The sequence below is a fragment of the Oryctolagus cuniculus genome, chromosome 11 (assembly GCF_964237555.1).
Source record: "Oryctolagus cuniculus chromosome 11, mOryCun1.1, whole genome shotgun sequence".
NCBI classification, from domain to species: domain Eukaryota; kingdom Metazoa; phylum Chordata; class Mammalia; order Lagomorpha; family Leporidae; genus Oryctolagus; species Oryctolagus cuniculus.
Window position 1 is genome coordinate 96153032 of NC_091442.1, and position 18655 is coordinate 96171686.

Genomic DNA, 18655 nt, shown 5'->3' on the forward strand with positions numbered 1-18655 from the left:
GATGTTGCTGTGCTTCAAAATTTGATACTACGGACTTGCACTATAAAAAGTTTTGCTTAATCCATGTTAACTTATCACAGGAATTTAATATCCCACTGACTTGTGTGTGTCTGTGTTCCCTGTGGGATTTCATTTCTATTAATAAGTTTGTTTACTGGACTACTTTTTGCCCCCAACATTTAGTGTGGTAGGTTTTAAATTTGACACCAGGGGATATGAAGGAGACAAGTCATTAAGATCTCAACCTGCTTCAGAACGTGGTGATTAAGATCCAAGTAGAATGACCCTAGGACCCATCTGTCCTTAATAAATCCATTCCTGAAATCCCTTCTCCTCAAGACACATAATTAATATAACATGGAGCCTAAAATACATGGTATTTTCTGCCCAGAAATTCCAGGTGAAAATTCCAGGGCTTTTTTGATCCTAGAATTCTGACTCCTCATCCCATAGGAAAACAAGACTCCTATAAGTTTTCACAGATGCTTCACAGGCCAACTGCTTCTTGAAAACAAAAGGGAATTTTTACTTCCTTATGGTTGTTTTTTAATGGTTACCATCTCAAGTGTATGCTTGTTTTATTGTTTCCTGTCTCAGGCAAGCCTCTCTCCACACCTCCCTCGCATTCCAGCCTTTCAGCTGCAGGACTGTACAGAACTGAGTATTTGCCAGTCTAAGAACAGGCCAAAGGTTTAAACTCCTCCCTACCCTTTCTATCTGATGGGAGTGCCCCATCCTGAAAGGGCAATAGCACCCCAGTGTCTTTGTGCAGCGGTGTTAAGGGTTCTCACTGGACAGAAAGCTGGCTGGAAGAAGCCGTGCACATGATAGCTGCTTCTCTTCCCTGGCTCTCCAACTTTTCATTGTGAAAATGCTCAGACCTACAGAAAAGCTGAAAGAACAGCTGAGTGGACACTCATAAACCTTTCACCCAGACTGGTTACCATTTTCCACATTCCAAAGAAAATTTGCTTTCTCCTTACCATTTCTGCCTATATATTTATATATACATATATATACATATATATATTCATAGATGTATACATTTATATACCTTTTATTGAACTCTTCAAAAGTTGAAGAAATCATAATATTGTGTTCCTAAATACTACATTTATATCTACTTTTAAAAAAAATGTTTTCCTATAAAGGCCACAATACCATTGTCATATCCAAGAAATTTATCATTGATTCAATATTATCCAATATACAGGGGCCGGTATTGGGGTACAGTGGGTTAAGCCACCACCTGCGATGCCAACATCTCATATGAACACCCCCAGCTTCTCCACTTCTGATCCTGCTCCCTGCTAATACAAATAGAAAAGCAGCAGAAGATGGCCTAAGTGCTTGGGCCCCTGCCACTCACTTGGGATACTCGGATACAGTTCATGGTTCCTGACTTTAGCCTAGCCCAGTCCTGGCCATTGTGGCCATTTAGGGAGTGAATCAGTGAATAGGAGATCTCTTTGTCTCTGTCTTTCCTTCTTTCTCTCTGTAACTCTGCCTTTCAAATAAATTTTTAAAAGCAAGCAAAAATAATAATATCTAATATACAACACATGATCAAATTTCTAATGTATAATTGTGAGTTTTGAGGAAGGGGAGTTATGCACACTCATTCAAGTTTCATGCATTGCATTTAGTTATCATGCATACTTAGTCTCCTTTAGTCAGTTCTATCGACCTCATCCTTGTCGGTTTTGTTTTGTTTTGTTTCTCAAGTTTATTCATGAGTCCAGGTCAGCTATTTTGTAAAATATGCCTTACTCTGGGTTTATCAGTTTCCTTATGATTCCGTTCTGCTTACACAATTTTGGCAAGAACGATGCATTGAAATGCTATTCCCACGAGGTTTGAACAAATTCCAGAACAGAGATTTAACCAAGCCTGAGTGATCAGATTCAAAAGAGTAATAAAATAAAATAAAAGTTATTTCTAAATGGGAATTTATTAGACACTGCTTTTAACAGAAGAATGTGATGTCCAAAGTAAAATGAAAAATGGAATGTCCAGAATTATTCCTAATCTGTGTATGTTTGAAAGGAGCCCTTGTTACATCCGATCTAACAACCTTTGTTGAATCATCAGAACTGAGACTTGGGCAGGGTCAGTCTCTGCCCTTGCTAAGTGGATAATGACAAACTTCATGCAATCTCAGGAATGTAGAAGGCCACTCTCCCCACTTGGCTACACTGCCTCTATTATGTGAGCAGAAGTTCCCAACTATAGCTATTAATCATCAGAGCCATTCTCTCATGAATACCTAGGTTATGTATGGCCTTGTGCTTACTGATTTATTGATCTGTTTCTTATAACCACCTTGTGAAATAAACATTATTATTCCCATTTTATAGATGGGAAACTGAGGTTTCTCAAAGGACCCTAGCAGCTAACTTGGGATTTGAAGCCAGTAACTAAAGTTATGTAATTCCATGCTCCTTCCTGGACTCCTTCCCCCACCCCCCATCTCACACAGCCCTCAAAGGGCTTTCTCTCCTTCTCTCTCTAGACCATACATCATACTTGACATCTGAGAACAGCTTTCTATCCAAGAGATCCTTGCAGGACTCAGAACTACCATTAATTGTGCCATGTTTGCCTTGTACCATGCACCTTGTTAAAGGTTGTATGCCAAATTTAATTTACTCTTCCCAAGAACCATATAAGGTGGGTGTGTATTAATAACGTCCTGTGGTCACTCAACCAGTTCATGTCAGAGTAAAGATCTAAACCAGATCTGACTTCAAGTCTAAGCTCCTACCCAAGGCACTTTTCAGCCTGGCTGTAGAAATAGCATGGCAACTTCAAACAAGACAGTGGCCAGATACATGCCGGTAGTGACAAAAGCCAAACCGTGGGCTCATTAAGCTCTGAACTCCTCAGCCCCCATGCTGCCAGGAGCACAACCCCAAGAGAGGCTGCCCAGAACATTCCCCTAAAGGGCCATTGCTTCATCCACTCCTGTGAGCAAGGCACTGCAGAAAACAACTTCTGAACAGAAGACATGCTGTCCTCTTGCCTTCAGAAAGAAACAGGAGCCAAGATCCATTCACAGGAAGGAAGCGCATGCACCGCCTCTAGCTGTTCCTCCTACACAAACTCTTTAAAATGCCTGAGTTTAATAACAGTAGATATTTCCCTGCAGCTACAGAGAAGAAACGTTCCAAACTATGTATCAGAACTTAATGATGACTGTCTGGCTATGATCACTATGCCAACAGCAGTGACACCCCCAAAAAATCAAAGTAGATATTGGAAGTCAGAAAGAGAGCCTTCCTGAGGGTCGTCATTGTAGGCATACTGACATCAGCTCAGACAAATACATTCAACCTGTTCTTCCAGCTCTTCTACCAAGCAGGAAGTCCAGAAGGTGAGGAAGATTGTGGCAACTCTAGGAAACACTTCTTGGGGTACCTGCCTTCCCCATGTCCCATTTTTGACAGTTGTGGCTTGCCTGCAATTCCACCTCCCTTCCAAATCTGATGGCACCATGAGTATGCCAGTTAGGACATCACTCCCAGATTCTTTTGTAGAGATCAGATTTGGGGGGTCCCTCTCCTCCTTGTTCTTGCATCCAGGCCAATTTTTTTCAGGTTTTTAAAAATATTTCTTGGCCGGCACCATGGCTCACTAGGCTAATCCTCCACCTGTGGCGCCGGCACCCCGGGTTCTAGTCCTGGTTGGGACACCAGATTCTGTCCCAGTTGCTCCTCTTTCAGTCCAGCTCTCTGCTGTGGCCCGGGAAGGCAGTGGAGGATGGCCCAAGTGCTTGGGCCCTGCACCCACATGGGAGACCAGGAGGAAGCACCTGGCTCCCGGCTTCAGATCAACGCAGCACACCAGCCATGGTGGCCATTTGGGGGGTGAACCAATGGATGGAAGACCCTTCTCTCTCTCTCTCTCTCTCACTGTCTAACTCTGCCTGTCAAAAATTTTTTTCTTTATTAAAAATGTCAAGCCTATGCAAAACTAGGAAGAATAATTCATCAAACCCCCAGAGCAGGACCCATTACCCACCTTTAATAAGGATCCAATCCAGGCCAATCCTGTTTCATCTCTAATGTTGATTTAGATAACATGACATTTGATCTATGAATGATACGATTTTGCATACTTATGCTTCCCTTAAAGATATGAAACTTTTCAACAGAATCATATCAAAGGAAAGATCAATAAAGATCATGAACAATTACTTTTTAAAAGCCATAACCACATAACTTTACAGTGTGGAGTTTTCAAAACATGAAGCAAGTCATGTCACTTCTTTGCTGAAACCCTTCTGGTGGTTGTCCATCATGCTTTGAATAAAGCCAAACTCCAGATCAAAACTGGACCTCACATGGCCCTCGCTTAGGTCTCTGATACCATCCCCAACCAGGCTCTTCCTGTCCACTGCACATCAGTTACTGGCCTTCATTTGTACTGCAAATGCTCCAAGCCTATGGGTCCCTGGGAGCACTCTGTTCAGTTGTTCTCCCTGCCTAGGAGGCACCTTCCTGTCATTCAGGTCTCAGCTTACATGAGGCCCTCTTCACCGACAGTCTCAAGTTGCCACCCAGCCCTGACCACATTACCCTATTCTAATTCTCTCCATAATCCTTTGCCTGTGACAATTCCGGTGTGCGCTGAACAGATTTGCATGTATTGACAAGTGTGACTTAACAGCAGCTCACTCTCAAAAGTGGGCAGCAATTTTATAGGCAGTCTGTTTATAAGAATCTGATTCTGGCTAGTTTGACTTGTTCAGGGCTTATCTCCTTCTATGAGAATATAAACTTTTGGACAGAAGGGCTCTCATTTGACACTTTCTCTGCTGTAGCCACAGTGGCTGGCTCCTAGGAGGTTCTTGATCTTGAGACCTGCAGAAGGAAGGGAGGAAGGGAGGAGAGACAAAGAGAAAAGAAAGAAAAGGGAGGAGAGATGGCAGGAAGGCAATCGCAGGCTCCAATGTTCCAATTCCTGGTTCCAATGATCTTCTTTATCCTCTGTACTAGGCTAGTATAATCTTCCATAAAAGTTCCTTTTTTTACTTAACATGGATGGAATGATTTTCTATGACTTAAAAACAAGCAATTCCTGACAGCTACTGATTTCTTTCAAGACAGTTTTCATTTTCCCCTTCATATTATACTTTGCTTGCTATTTTCCTTAACCATAAGCTATTGAGAAATCTGGAATTGCAAACCAGCAATCCAAAATCTGCTCCAAAATCTATAATAAATATTAGTAACATTGGTGATAAAACTTCAGAGTCTGATTACACATGGACTCATATTTACAAAATGCTTCAGCAGAAGATCTAAATACATTGTTAACACAGCTATGATCCCTGAAAAAAGACGAAGTTTTATTTTTATTCAAGCATGTGGAGCACATGTCTTGCCATGACCTTCGATCATTTCAGAAAATTCATGCTGTGAGTAGTCATTGTCAAATAAGAGCCATTCTGTAAGGAAAAGAATATTTGGAGTATTCATTCAACAAAACAACCTATGAATCAAATGATGTTTTGTTTTGTTTTTAATGGGGAATTTTGGGGGCTAAGGACTATCCCTGAACTTCGGATAATAAATAATGATAGGAAGATTGATTCATAATGCACAATATTGAGAAAAACTGAATAAGTTCACTCCCCAACTAACAGTGACAGTCTTTGAACAAAGAACGAGGTAGCCAGTTGTGGAAGGAAATGAAGTTTTACTAAAGAAGTGTACTTCGTGCTACTACTTCTGAAACCTCACATCTACTCTCTTTCCCAGCCCAAAAGGAAAGGTGAATTTTAACAATCAAATGAAAACTAGAATGCCTCCTTCAGGTACCCAGATCCCAATTGTTAAGCAAAGCACTATAAATTCAACCACTCCATGAAAACATATTTCCCTAAACCCTTCTAGGATTTTGGTACAGTGGTGGTAAAGACAAAAATATCTGTCTTCCTAAGGTCTACAACCTTGTGGATCCCCAGAAAGAATACAACGTAAGTATCCCTTATCTAAAAAGCTCAAACAAAAATTGTTTCAGATTTTATATTTTTTTAGATTTTGGAATATCTTGGGATAGGACCCAAGTCTAAACATAAAATTAACTTGTGTTTCATGTATAGCTCATGCACATTGTCCGAAGGTAATTTTATATAATGTTTTAAATAACTTTGTACATGAAAGAAAATTCCATGGTATAGAATTCTCTACTTATGGAGTCTTATAGATGCTCAAAACTTCTGATGTGAGGGCATTTTGGCTTCAGGTCTTTGCAGTAAGGATGCCAATCTGAAGTGCCCAAATACCAAGCTATGTCATTTTCCTATCAAGGAGGTAGCCTTGGATGGGCCCTGGTAGTCAGTCAAGGGGTATGGATTCAAATCCTGTCTTTCCAACTTAGTAGCTGTGTGATCTCAAGCCAGTCACTTAATCTCTCTGGGCTGCAGTTTCCTCTTCTACAAAACTGAGATATTAATAGTGTTTACCTCATAGTGCTGTTGGCAGGATTCAACAAGGTAAACAGCATAAAGCAGTCAGATTAGCACATGACATAGAGTAAGTGATTCATGAGAGTTCATCATGCTTATTATTACCACAGAAAAGCATGGGATTGACTGAAAGAGCTGTATTTGGAACACTTAATGCATTCTGTTCCCAAACATCCCTGAGCAGCTTCCTGGTAGCCAAGTCCTCCCCCACCCCCACCCACCCAGACAAGAATTATGAGGTTTCCTAGCTAGAGACACTGAATGAGTCCAGAGAAAAACCCTACATAGAATGGCAGTTGCCCAGTATTCAAGCCAACTCCCTGCTAATCACACTCAAATGACCAAGCCCCACCCAGGTATGAAGCACTCCTCCATCTCCAGCAGCCCGTGCTGAATGACGAGGGAACAGCTAAGGGTTTAGCACTTCATTTCAAAGTCACCTTGCACATATTGCTCAAAAAAAAAGTTAAGATATGAGATAATCCTTCCCAGGACTCTTCTTGAGCTCTCTACCACCATTCACATACCAAACGTTTGACAACAGACAACCTTCAAGAAAAGGTCATGGCATCTCACAGGAAACAATGGAACTATAGGAAGCTGGAGAAACCTGAAGCCCCTGAAAGATTAGCAAAGATACTGTATCTATCAAACAAGATCAGACTTCTGGGACGACGCTGTGGTGTGGTGTGGCAGGTAAAGCCACCACCTACAGTGCTGGCATCCCATATGGGTGCTGGTTTGGGTCCTGGCTGCTCCACTTCCAATCCAGCTCTCTGCTATGGGCTGGGAAAGCAGTAGAAGATGGCCCAAGTCCTTGAGCCCCTGCACCCACGTGGGAGACCTGGAAGAAGCTCCAAGCTCCTGGCTTCAGATCAGCACAGCTGCAGCTGTTGCAGCAATTTGGGGAGTGAATCAGCGGATGGAAGACCTCTTTCTCTCTCTCTCTGCCTCTCTGTAACTCTTTCAAACAAATAAATACATCTTAAAAAAGAACAAGAACAAGAACGAAAGAAAGAAAGAACGGAAGAATGAAAAAAACAAAAGAAAGAAAGAATGAACAGAGAACAAGTTCTTGGGGCATTAAATAAAATTTCCCAAGCTGAAAATTCAGTACAACCACTGATGAAGATAAAACAAATATACGCTGATCAATCGTGTTTCCCTCCTACAGCAATGGTTTAATACCACTCTTAATTGGCCTATTTTTCCTAACACATTTTCCTTCTATGTCCTTGGCTACAGTGAAGGGCTCCTGATACTACAGACATCTGTCAAAGGTGCTGGCACCTGAGACTGGAAGACGTTTCAGTGAGTGAAGGGAAGACCGAGTGATGGGAGATGTGGAGCCCCAGTGTCATGCCTTTGCCAGTCTTCCTGGCTCAGTTTCTTCTGCTCCTCCCCCAAACAGATTCTATCCTCCCCTCCTCCACCCCCACCCCACCTCTGACATGGAGGAGACACTTATACTAGACTGAATCACACAGGTCGGATATGTGCATGGGCTCTGATATGAAGTTTCCCAAGAGGGACAGTCATGTCCGTTAGAACACCTATTAGCTTGCAATCTTTTAAACATCAACATCAGCGAAAAGGAAAGGACCCATTTTCTTCTTTTATTAAGATTTATTTATTTATTTAAAAGGAAGAGTTACAGAGAGGCAGAGGCAGATAGAGAGAAGTCTTCCATTAGCTACTCCCCAAATGGCTGCAACAGGAGGAGCTGCACCCATCCAAAAGACCCATTTCTTTGAATGGTCTTGGTCAATGTTGTTCTGAGAACATGCAATATGAAATAACAATGATTAGTATTAAATTGATGTGATAAATATACATAAAGTATACCAAGAATTAATTCTAGAATTCCTAAGAAAGAAGAATAAAATAAATAAATAACTGAAGACATTTTCTCAGAGTTTGAGGATTGTTAATTTTTAGATTTAGAGAATTTATCACAGAATAAAAATATCTTATATCAAACATACAGTGTTGGGGCCAGCGCTGTGGTGCAGCAGGTTAAAGCCCTGACTCGCAGTGTCAGCATCCCATACGGGAGTTCGAGTCCCTGCTGCCCCACTTTTAATACAGCTCTCTGCTATGGCTTGGGAAAGCAGTGGAGGATGGTCCAAGTCCTTGGGCCCCTGTACCACACTGAACACCTGGAAGAAGCTCCTGGCTCCTGGCTTCAGATCGGCTCAGCTCCTGCCACTGTGGCCAATTGGTGAGTGAACCAGCAGATAGAAGACCTCTCTCTGTTCCTACCTCTCTCTGTAACTCTTCTCTTTCAAATAAATAAAATAAATCTTTTAAAAAAATACAGCATCATGAAATTCCAGAACACTAGACATAAAGAGAAGAGATACAATCCTTACTTCATACCATATATCAGAATTGATACTGTGCAGATTTAAAACTTAAATGTCAAAGTCAAAACTTTAAAAGCTTTTAAAAAAGCATATAGCATAGTTTCTTTATGCATTTACAGTAACATAAATTTTAAATAAGTCACAATTTATAAAGAAAAACTATGACACCTTTGATGACAGTAAGCTTAAAACTTCTGTTTCATCAAGGATACTAGATCAAAGACTGCTGAATCATTGACTCATCCTCCTGTCCTCAGAGACTGCATTTCTCAGTCTCACCTGCTATAATAAATGACCCTCTAGTTGCTTACTGGCCAAATGAAGTGCATTAATTTGGGACAAGTTACACTCTCTCACTTTAAAGACACATGAGTAACTGTTTTGGTATTTCTCAGAGTTCAAGACATTTGTAAGGAGCACTGGCTTTGGGCCCAGGAGGGAGTAGTACTCCCTTGTGGTTAAGGACAGCACTCTGGAACCTCTCAGCTCTGCCAGCTACTGGCTGTGTGAACTTAGATAAATAACCTCACCTCTCTGTGCCTCATCTTTCTCATCTATAAAATGTGGGACATAACAGGGCCTACTGCATGCAGGTATTGTAGAGTTTCTATGCTACACAGTAAGTGCTCAAATATCTGCACTTTTATTACATTATTGAAAAGGATTTAATCCACAGCTAGAATGACAAACTGGGAGGTATTCATAGTAGCAATGCACAAAGATAAATTTTTCACTGTCTAGGAGATCCCTGATGCATAGCAGATACTCAGTAACATTTTTGAATTAGCAAATAAATATGAAAATAAGTAACAAGAAGGTCTATATGGAGGCTGGCATGATCAAAAGGGACTTAAGTCCCTCAGTTCTATTCAGCAATTATTCTCAGTGTTTCACCACCCCAGTTCACATTAGAATCATCTGGGGAACTTTTTAAAAACACTAGTGATAGGACAGGCACTTGACACAGCAGTTAAGATACTGTTTGGGATACCTGTGGGGAGCAACTCGGACTAGACTGTTACTCGAATTAAGACTTACTCTATGCATCTGCTCTCCCACAATATGGCGCTGGGAGAGGAGGAAACAGCTTCTACACAGCTGCCTCCAGTTCAACCAATAAATAGCAGGACCTGCTCCTGATTGGAGGAGAGCAGCGTACTCGGCGTGTGGGTAGCAGAGTTGGGATTGGTGGAAGAGGACTATAAAGGAGGAGAGAGACAACATGCACCAGGAACATCTACCTGAAGGAACACCTGTGCAGCCCCCAAGAGAGCCGGCCGGCCGGCCGGCGGTGTGCCGCTCCCCCGCGGAAGTGGGGAATGTGGCAGGGGGAACCGCCCTTCCACGGAGGTGGAAGGGTCGGTAGCCAACCCGGGAAGAACCAGCAGCAAACCCGGGGAGGGCCGAGCAGACAAAAGAACAGCGCAGGGTCCTGTGTCGTTCCTCCACGAAGAGGGGGAGCGATAGATACCCACATCCCATATTGGAGTGCCTGTTCAAATTCTGACTCCTCAGCTTCTGACCCAGCTTCCTGTCAGTGTGCACCCAGGAAAGCAGTAGGCAATGGCTCAAATACTTGGGTTCTTGCCACCCACGAGAGAGACCAATGGAGTTCTGGGCTCCTGGCATCAGCCTGGTTCAGTCCTGGCTGTCGCAGGCATTTGGGGAATGAATCAGCAGATGAAAGATCTTGCTCGTGGCCAGCACTGTGGCGCAGTGGATTAAAGCTCCAGCCTGCAGCACCCGCATCCCATATGGCCGTAGGTTCGAGTCCCGGCTGCTCCACTTCCAATCCAGCTCTCTGCTTTGGCCTGGGAAAGCAGTGGAAGATGGCCCAAATCCTTGGGCCCCTGCACCGGTGTGGGAGACTTGGAAGAAGCTCCTGGCTCCTGGCTTTGGATCAGCTCAACTCTGCCCATTGGGGTTATTTGGGGAGTGAACCAGTGGAATGGAAGATCTCTCTCTGTGTTTCTACCTCTCTCTGTAACTCTGTCTTTCAAATAAATAAAATAATTCTTAAAAAAAAAAGATCTTGCTCTTGCTGTCTCTCTGCCTTTTAAATAAAGTGAAATCGGCCAGCGCCGCGGCTCACTAGGCTAATCCTCTGCCTTGCAGCGCCGGCACACCGGGTTCTAGTCCCGGTCGGGGCGCCGGATTCTGTCCCAGTTGCCCCTCTTCCAGGCCGGCTCTCTGCTGTGGTCAGGGAGTGCAGTGGAGGATGGCCCAAGTACTTGGGCCCTGCACCCCATGGGAGACCAGGATAAGTACCTGGCTCCTGCCATCGGTTCAGCACGATGCGCCGGCCACAGTGCGCCAGCCGTGGCGGCCATTGGAGGGTGAACCACCGGCAAGGGAAGACCTTTCTCTCTGTCTCTCTCTCTCACTGTCCACTCTGCCTGTCAAAAAATAAAAATAAATAAATAAATAAATAAATAAAGTGAAAATCAATTTAAAAAATAAAAACACCAGCGGCTTTTGTTCCTTACTGTCTACATCTATAAAATGGAGATAATAACAATTCATTCTTCAGAGGCTTGTTGTGATGATCAAGTGGGTTAGTAAAAATAAGGAGTTTAAACAGTATCTGGCATATAGAAAGCATTATAGATACTTTTTAAATATACTTGGGGCCTGTGTTGTGGCACAGCGGAGTAAGCCTCCACCTGCAATGCCAATATCCCATATGAGCACTGGTTAGAGTCTCAGCCGCCCGGCTTCTGATCCAGCTCCTTGCTAGTGTGCCTGGAAAAACGGCAGATAATGGCCCGAGTACTTGGTTCCCTGCACCCAATGGGAGATAGAGATGGATTTCCAGGCTCCTGGTTTAGTCTGCCCTACCCTGGCAGTTGTAGCCATCTGGGGAATGAACCAGTGGATGGAAGATTGCTCTGTCTCTGTAACTCTGTTATTCAAATAAAGAAAATAAATCTTCAAATAAATAAATATTATCCTTAAAAATGTTAGTGTTTGCGGTCCTCGTTCAAGAAAAGAGAATAAGAATGACTTGGGGGAATTTTATAGAAATATATTAGGCAACAGGCACTTTTCACAAGCCATCTGATTTGAATCTTCCCTATAACACTATAAAGTAAGTAATGTACCCATTTCACAGCTGAGAATATGTAGGTCCTGAACTGCATGACTATTACATGTACTCAGGGACATTTTCATTCTCCAAGGCACTGCAAGTGTTTCCTTCAGAGAAGACCTTATCTTCTGAAGTTATTCTTTCCAAGGACACAGCCCTATTATGCTGTGCTAAAGATCTTCAAAGCTGCTTACCTGCTAGCTGCACCATAATCACAGAAACTCAGAAACTGCTGTTAAGTCACCTTCGTGCCCCACATCTCCAGGGAAACTGATTTCAGACCTGTTCATCTTTCCCCATGGGTGCTTTTTCCCTCTATGGCCCCAAACCTCAGCCAGGTCTAGGAGAGGCTGTCTTGGAAGGGTCCATCATCCCATGTGCCCACCCTCTCACCCTGATTCCTTTTGGCAACTCTGCCTAATCTCACCAGAAACCTATCTAATTTTGTTAGTTTCCCCAAATAAGCAACCTGCCATTATCAATGGCTTCAACTGTAGCTTTGCTCTCTATTTCCTTGATACTTTTTAGAATAGTTGAGATATAATTTAGTATAGTGAATTTCACCCTTCCAGTGCACAATTTTGATTTCTGATGGACAGGCACAATCATGTAGCTCTCAGCATGACGATACAGAGGAGCTGAATGACTCTCAAAAGCTCTCTTATGACCCTCTGTGGTCACTTCCTCTCTGTGGCCTCCAGCCCCAAGCAACAGTTATCTGTTTCCTTTTCTCCAGTGGTACGTTTTCTGGAATGTCACATAAATGCAATCATATAGGAGGTAGATTTTTGAGTCTGGATTCTTGCACTTAGCATAACGCATCTGAGATTCAGCTACACTGTTGGCTTGTGTCACAACTCAGTTCCTTCTTACTGCTCAGTGGAGCTCCATTGTTTAGACGGACTACAGCTAGTTTCCCCGTTCACTAACGAAGGCCTCTGAGATTGTTTCAAGCTTCGGATGCTTATGAGTAAAGCTTTTAACATTTGCATATAGCTTTTGACGTGAGCAAAATTTTTAATATGTTTGGGTTAACATCTTAAAATGGAATTACTAGGTCACATGGCAAGTATACTTTACCTTTATAAGAAACTCCTGAACTGTCTTCCCAACTGGCTATACAATTCTGTGTTCCCACCAGCAAAGGATGAAGAGTTCCGGTTGCTCCACATCCTCACCAACATGGGGTACTGTCAGTTTTGAGGGTTTGGTTTTGTTTTGGCCACCTAATTATGTACATAGTGGCATCTCACTGTGTGTTTAATTTGCATTTCCCTAATGATGTTTATCATCTTTTCATGTGTTTATTGAGAGTTTCTATATTTTTAAAGTGTCTCTTTTTTGTGTTTTAAAACTTTATTTATTTGGGAGTCAGAATTATAGAGAGGCAGAAGCAGAGGGAGAGGCAGAGAGAGAGAGAGAGAGACATGGAGGGAGGGAGAAAGGGTTCTTCCATATACTGGTTCACTCCCCAAATGATCACAAATAGCTGGAGCTGGGTGGCTCCAAAGCCTGGAGCTTCCTCTGGGTTTCCCACATGGGTATAGGGGCCAAAGAACTAGGAAAATTCTCTATGCTTTCCCAAGCACATTAGCAGAGAGCTGGATCAGAAGTGGAACAACTGGGATTCGAACAGGTGCTCATATGAGATGCTGGCATTGTAGGTGGCTGCTTTACCACTATGCCACAGTGCCAGCCCCTGAAGTTTCTTTATGATGTGCTTGCCAATTTTAATTATTTTTTCCCTTGAATTCCAAGAGTTCTTCATATATTCTGGATGCAAGTCCTAAATCACACATGAATTTCCTTTGCTTGCTTTTTTATTCTCCCAGAAACTCCCTCTGACATTTCTTTGATGACACTAGAAACAGTCCTTCGTCCAGAACCGCTAGTCACAAAGAAGGCCAGATCATAAAGGAATAAGACAGGAAAGGTATCCATGATTATAATTACCAAAAATCTCTCCCTATCTTCATCCTATTCTACACAAGTTATAACTATACAGCAGGTCTATGATAAGAGGGAAAATAAGAAACAAAATAATATAGAAGTCTTATAAGAGTGGGCCAAATTAGTTTGGGGAGAGAGGTAGGTCAGTAGCCATTTCAACCTGAGACAGAAGCTACCATTTTCATGGAATTTCCTTGCCTCCAGTGCTATCAGGAATAATCTGATTGTCTGAGCAGTACAGCCAGAATAGAGAGGAAGAAGTCAGAGCTCTAAGAGGAGGGGACCATAAGAAAAGAGAGGAAGAACGGTACCCTGTGTCCGTCAGTGGGATTCAATATGTACTGAGTGACAACTTCTTAGTTACATCTTCTGGAATCCTAGTTTGATTCTTAGAAAGACTCAGGCAGGAAAGGCTTGGAGGCAGGTAATCTATTTAGGAGTAGAAGGAGCACCAGGAGGGGCTTGCAGCTGTGTTTGCAAATCAGTGCACAAAAGATTACAAATCTCAGTACTCCATAGCAAAGAAGGGGGCAAAGGTGAAGCTGTATGCTAGTAGATTGTCACCCACCTTCTATTACTAAGGACAAAGCAAGAAAGAGAATGAGCTCAGCTGCCTCTCTCTTTCCACTACACTTCTGCTTTCAGGAAGCAGATACACAGACACATGCACACACATACACACACACACACACACAAAGACTTCAAAAAACAAATGGAAACTTCACATTATCTTTTAATTCTACTTTTGACTAACTTTTTGAAATCTCATATATTTTTTCATAGTATATAAATTATATTATACAAACTCTAAGTATATCATTCAATATATGATATGCAACTATATAGTATATGCTATAACTATATAATTTGCATATTTTATATTTTAATAAGTAGATAATCCATTACTGGCTTTTAACTCTAACCAAGTAACTAAAAGCAACTTATAATTTGTAACTCTGTATGACTTACTTGACCTGAGAATATACTATGGTTTTCAAGCACTCACAGCTTATAAGGTGTGCAAAATGATAATTTCAAATTTCCCACATTTCTATAGCAAACATAAATAGGCAATCCATTTTATTTCCTTTTTCTTGATAGACAACTAAAGCAGCAATACACAAATACACATTCCTATTGGCACAGATGACACCAAATGACTTATACCCAAGTAAATCCCGAAATGTATCCTCTCCTACAGCTTTCATGCTGACCCCTAAACTTGGAGTTATTTGCTTAATTATCAGTGTTCACAAAGGGTTGCTCCACATTGTGGTACTTTGTGCAAGATGACTGCATCAGAAAACATCAACATGGATCCTCAGCTATAATGAGCAGTAGATTAACCCAGGGACATGCCATCAAACCATCTGCCAAAGGTACAGTTGACAAAGCCTTCATCAGTCAGTACTGATATAAATATCGTGCTCCTCGCTGGATCATTTGCAATGTGCCTCTCAGAGCTAAATCAGTACTCTAATTGCAACATCAGTTACGGGCCCTGCTTGGTGATGAGAGAGGCAAAGATATGAGGATGTTCTCAACAGAAGCTATTTATACATGCCACGTAGTCCCTCATTATTTGTAGGGAGGGGATGGGAAGAGATTGAAAGTTGACATGGCTAAAAATTGAAGCCACGCACTGTCCTCTGTACCATTCTGGCTAGAAAGAAAACACTAGCTATTCCCTTTCCAAGAGGAAAAGCTAAGAAACCGCAACTCATGTGAGAAGATAGTCTACCCAGGAGCCAACTGACATTTCACCGCCAATACGCCTTTGTAATGTTCTTACAACCATCCAAGACTTCAGGAAACTAAGGAAAACAAAATGCAAATTTTAGAAGCTCCAAATTAAACAAGCACTCTCAGTAGAATCTCCTTTTATAGGGTCCTTGCTGTGGTGTAGTGGGTTAAGCTGCTGCCAGCAGCAACAGCATCTCATACCAGCACAAGTTTGTGTCCTGGCTGTTCCACTTCCTATGCACCTCCCTGCTAATGTGCCTGGGAAAGCAGCAGAAGATGGCCCAAGTGCTTAAGTCCCTGCCACCCAAGTGGAAGACCAGGATGAAGCTCCTGGCTCCTGGCTTCCATCTGGCCCAGGCCTGGCTGTTGCAGCCATTTGGTGAGTGAACCAACAGATGGAAGACCTTTCTCTGTCTCTCCCTCTCTCTGTAACCCTGTAACTCTCTGTAATCTAGATTGTGTTTATTTATTTGAGAGGCAGATTACAAAGAGGCAGAGGCTGAGGCAGACAGAGAAAAATCTTTCATCTGCTGGTTCATTCTGCAAATAGCCACAATGGCCAGGGCTGGGCCAGGCCGAAGCTAGGAGCTTCATCCAGACTCCCATGTGGGTACAGGAGACCCAGCACTTGGGTCATCTTCCACTGCTTTCCCAGACCATAAGCAGAGAGCTGGATCAGAAGAGGAGCAACTGGAATTTGAACCAGCACTTATATGGGATGCCAGTGCCACAGGCGGAAGCTTAGCCTACTATGCCACAGCACCAGCTCCAATAAATAAATCTCTCTTTTTTTTTTTTTTTTTTTGACAGGCAGAGTGGACAATGAGAGAGAGAGACAGAGAGAAAGGTCTTCCTTTTGCCGTTGGTTCACCCTCCAATGGCCGCCACGGCTGGCGCGCTGCAGCCGGCACACGGCGCTGATCTGAAGGCAGGAGCCAGGTGCTTATCCTGGTCTCCCATGGGGTGCAGGGCCCAAGGACTTGGACCATCCTCCACTGCACTCCCTGTCCACAGCAGAGAGCTGGCCTGGAAGAGGGGCAACCGGGACAGAATCTGGCGCCCCAACCGGGACTAGAACCCGGTGTGCCAGCGCCGCAAGGCGGAGGATTAGCCTATTGAGCTGTGGCACTGGCCAATAAATAAATCTTAAAAGAAAAAAAGACTCCCTTTTACCCATAAAGGTAGAGAGCTATAGATTAGAAAATTGATTTAGTTATTTCAAATGTTTAATTAATAAAAAACCTAGATTTTAATATGAAAAAACTTCCTGGAACACAGCATTCAATTATTAATTACATATTCATAAATTAATGTATGCCAGGAGATGCAAAATATAGCACAAGAAGGACATCAAATGCAAGGTACAAAATACAATTGGGAAGAAAGCTCTAATAACTGCATTTATTAGTTTAATAAATTCCTCCAACAATTCAATTATAGATATATTATTAGACATGTGTTAATAATAAAAAAACTACAGTTCAGAAGATTAATCCACCCAAGTCACATATCATTTAAGTAGGATTTTCAATACTCAAATGCTCATCTCTTCTTAATCATTTACACTAAAATATTGTTTTTTATTCTACATATTTGTACCAACCTCACATTTTGTCAGCATAACTTTGGCTTCTCATCTCATTAAGTGACCTATTCCTGACCTCTTGGGGACCTTTCTCTCTCTTGACCTTTCTCCATGCATCTTTAGGCTGTGAACCCAACGTGAACGGCTTGACTTTGCTAATTTCCCAGCTCAAATCTAACAATCAGATCACGATTAATTCAGCTCTTCCCCATCTGAAATGAAGTTTTTCCCTAAGCCTCCTTGCTACCCAAAATTGCCCACATGTCAAACACCTGGTCTTGCACAAATCAGCTGGTGGTGGGTGGGGAAGCCCCTGTAGGCATGGGCTGTCATCAGCATTGTCCTCCAGCAGATTGAAGAACTGGGGTTGACTTGGATAATACAAGAATGGAACAATCTGAAACCATCAAAAATGACACTGTACAAGAATATTAACAACATGAAAAAGATTCACTCTCAGTTAAAAAAAAACACTACTGCCAAACTCAAGTAAAATTAGGTCTCTTATTTTTTGTGTGAGCAACCCTATTCTGAAAATCTGAACTCCAAAGTGCCCTGACACCCAAAATCAACATAATGCTCAAAATGTTTTAAATTTGGGGGATTAGGGCTGCTCAATGAGTAAAATCCAAAAATAAAGATGCAAATATTCCAAAATATTCTAAAATAAAGCGAAAAAACCTCAGAACAAAAACTGAACCACTTCTGTTACCAGGCATTCTGGATAACAGATACTACTTGTGTACACGTACACTTATATAATTGTCTACATATGCTAAAGGTTACCTTCAGGACTAAAGGTAATGTTATCTTTCTTATCCATTTCTGTATTATTTGAACTAATAATAAATTTATATGCCTTTTATACTGAACAAATATGCAAATATTTTCTCTTTTGGAAGAAATTAGAATCTATGCCAACCATTAGACAAATATTTTTTTGAATTTATCTTTTAAAGGGATGAACTTAAAAATTTACCTATCAGTACCGGTGCTGTGGTATAGTAGGTAAAGCTGCCACCTGCAATGCTGGCATCCCTTATGAGTGCTGGTTAGAGTTCTGGCTGCTCTACTTCCAATCCAGCTCTCTCTATGCACTGGGAAAGCAGTAGAAGATGGCCCCAGTCCTTGGGCCCCTGCACCCACGTGGGAGACCTGGAGGAAGCTCCTGACTCCTGGCTCTGGATAGTCGCAGCTCCAGCTGTTGCAGCCATTTAAGGAATGAACCAGCACTTTCTTTCTCTCTCTCTCTGCCTCTGCCTCTCTGTAAATCTGCCTTTCAAATAAATAAATCTTTTTTAAAAATTTACCAATGAACTTTCATTGCCATATTGGCAAGATAAAATTTCAGATTAAAAAAGTTCAATAATATAACACTGAATAATTGGGCTATATTTCATCCATAAAATGATTACTTTGGAATTTCAATTATTATTTTATTTTACAAAGAT

General features: G+C 42.0%; 1 long non-coding RNA gene across 1 annotated transcript in view; it reads right to left on the bottom strand.

Annotated features, from left to right (window-relative positions):
* The window catches only part of LOC103348347 (uncharacterized), a 237015-nt gene that overhangs the window by 51873 nt on the left and 166487 nt on the right, over positions 1-18655 (bottom strand). The window lies entirely within an intron of this gene.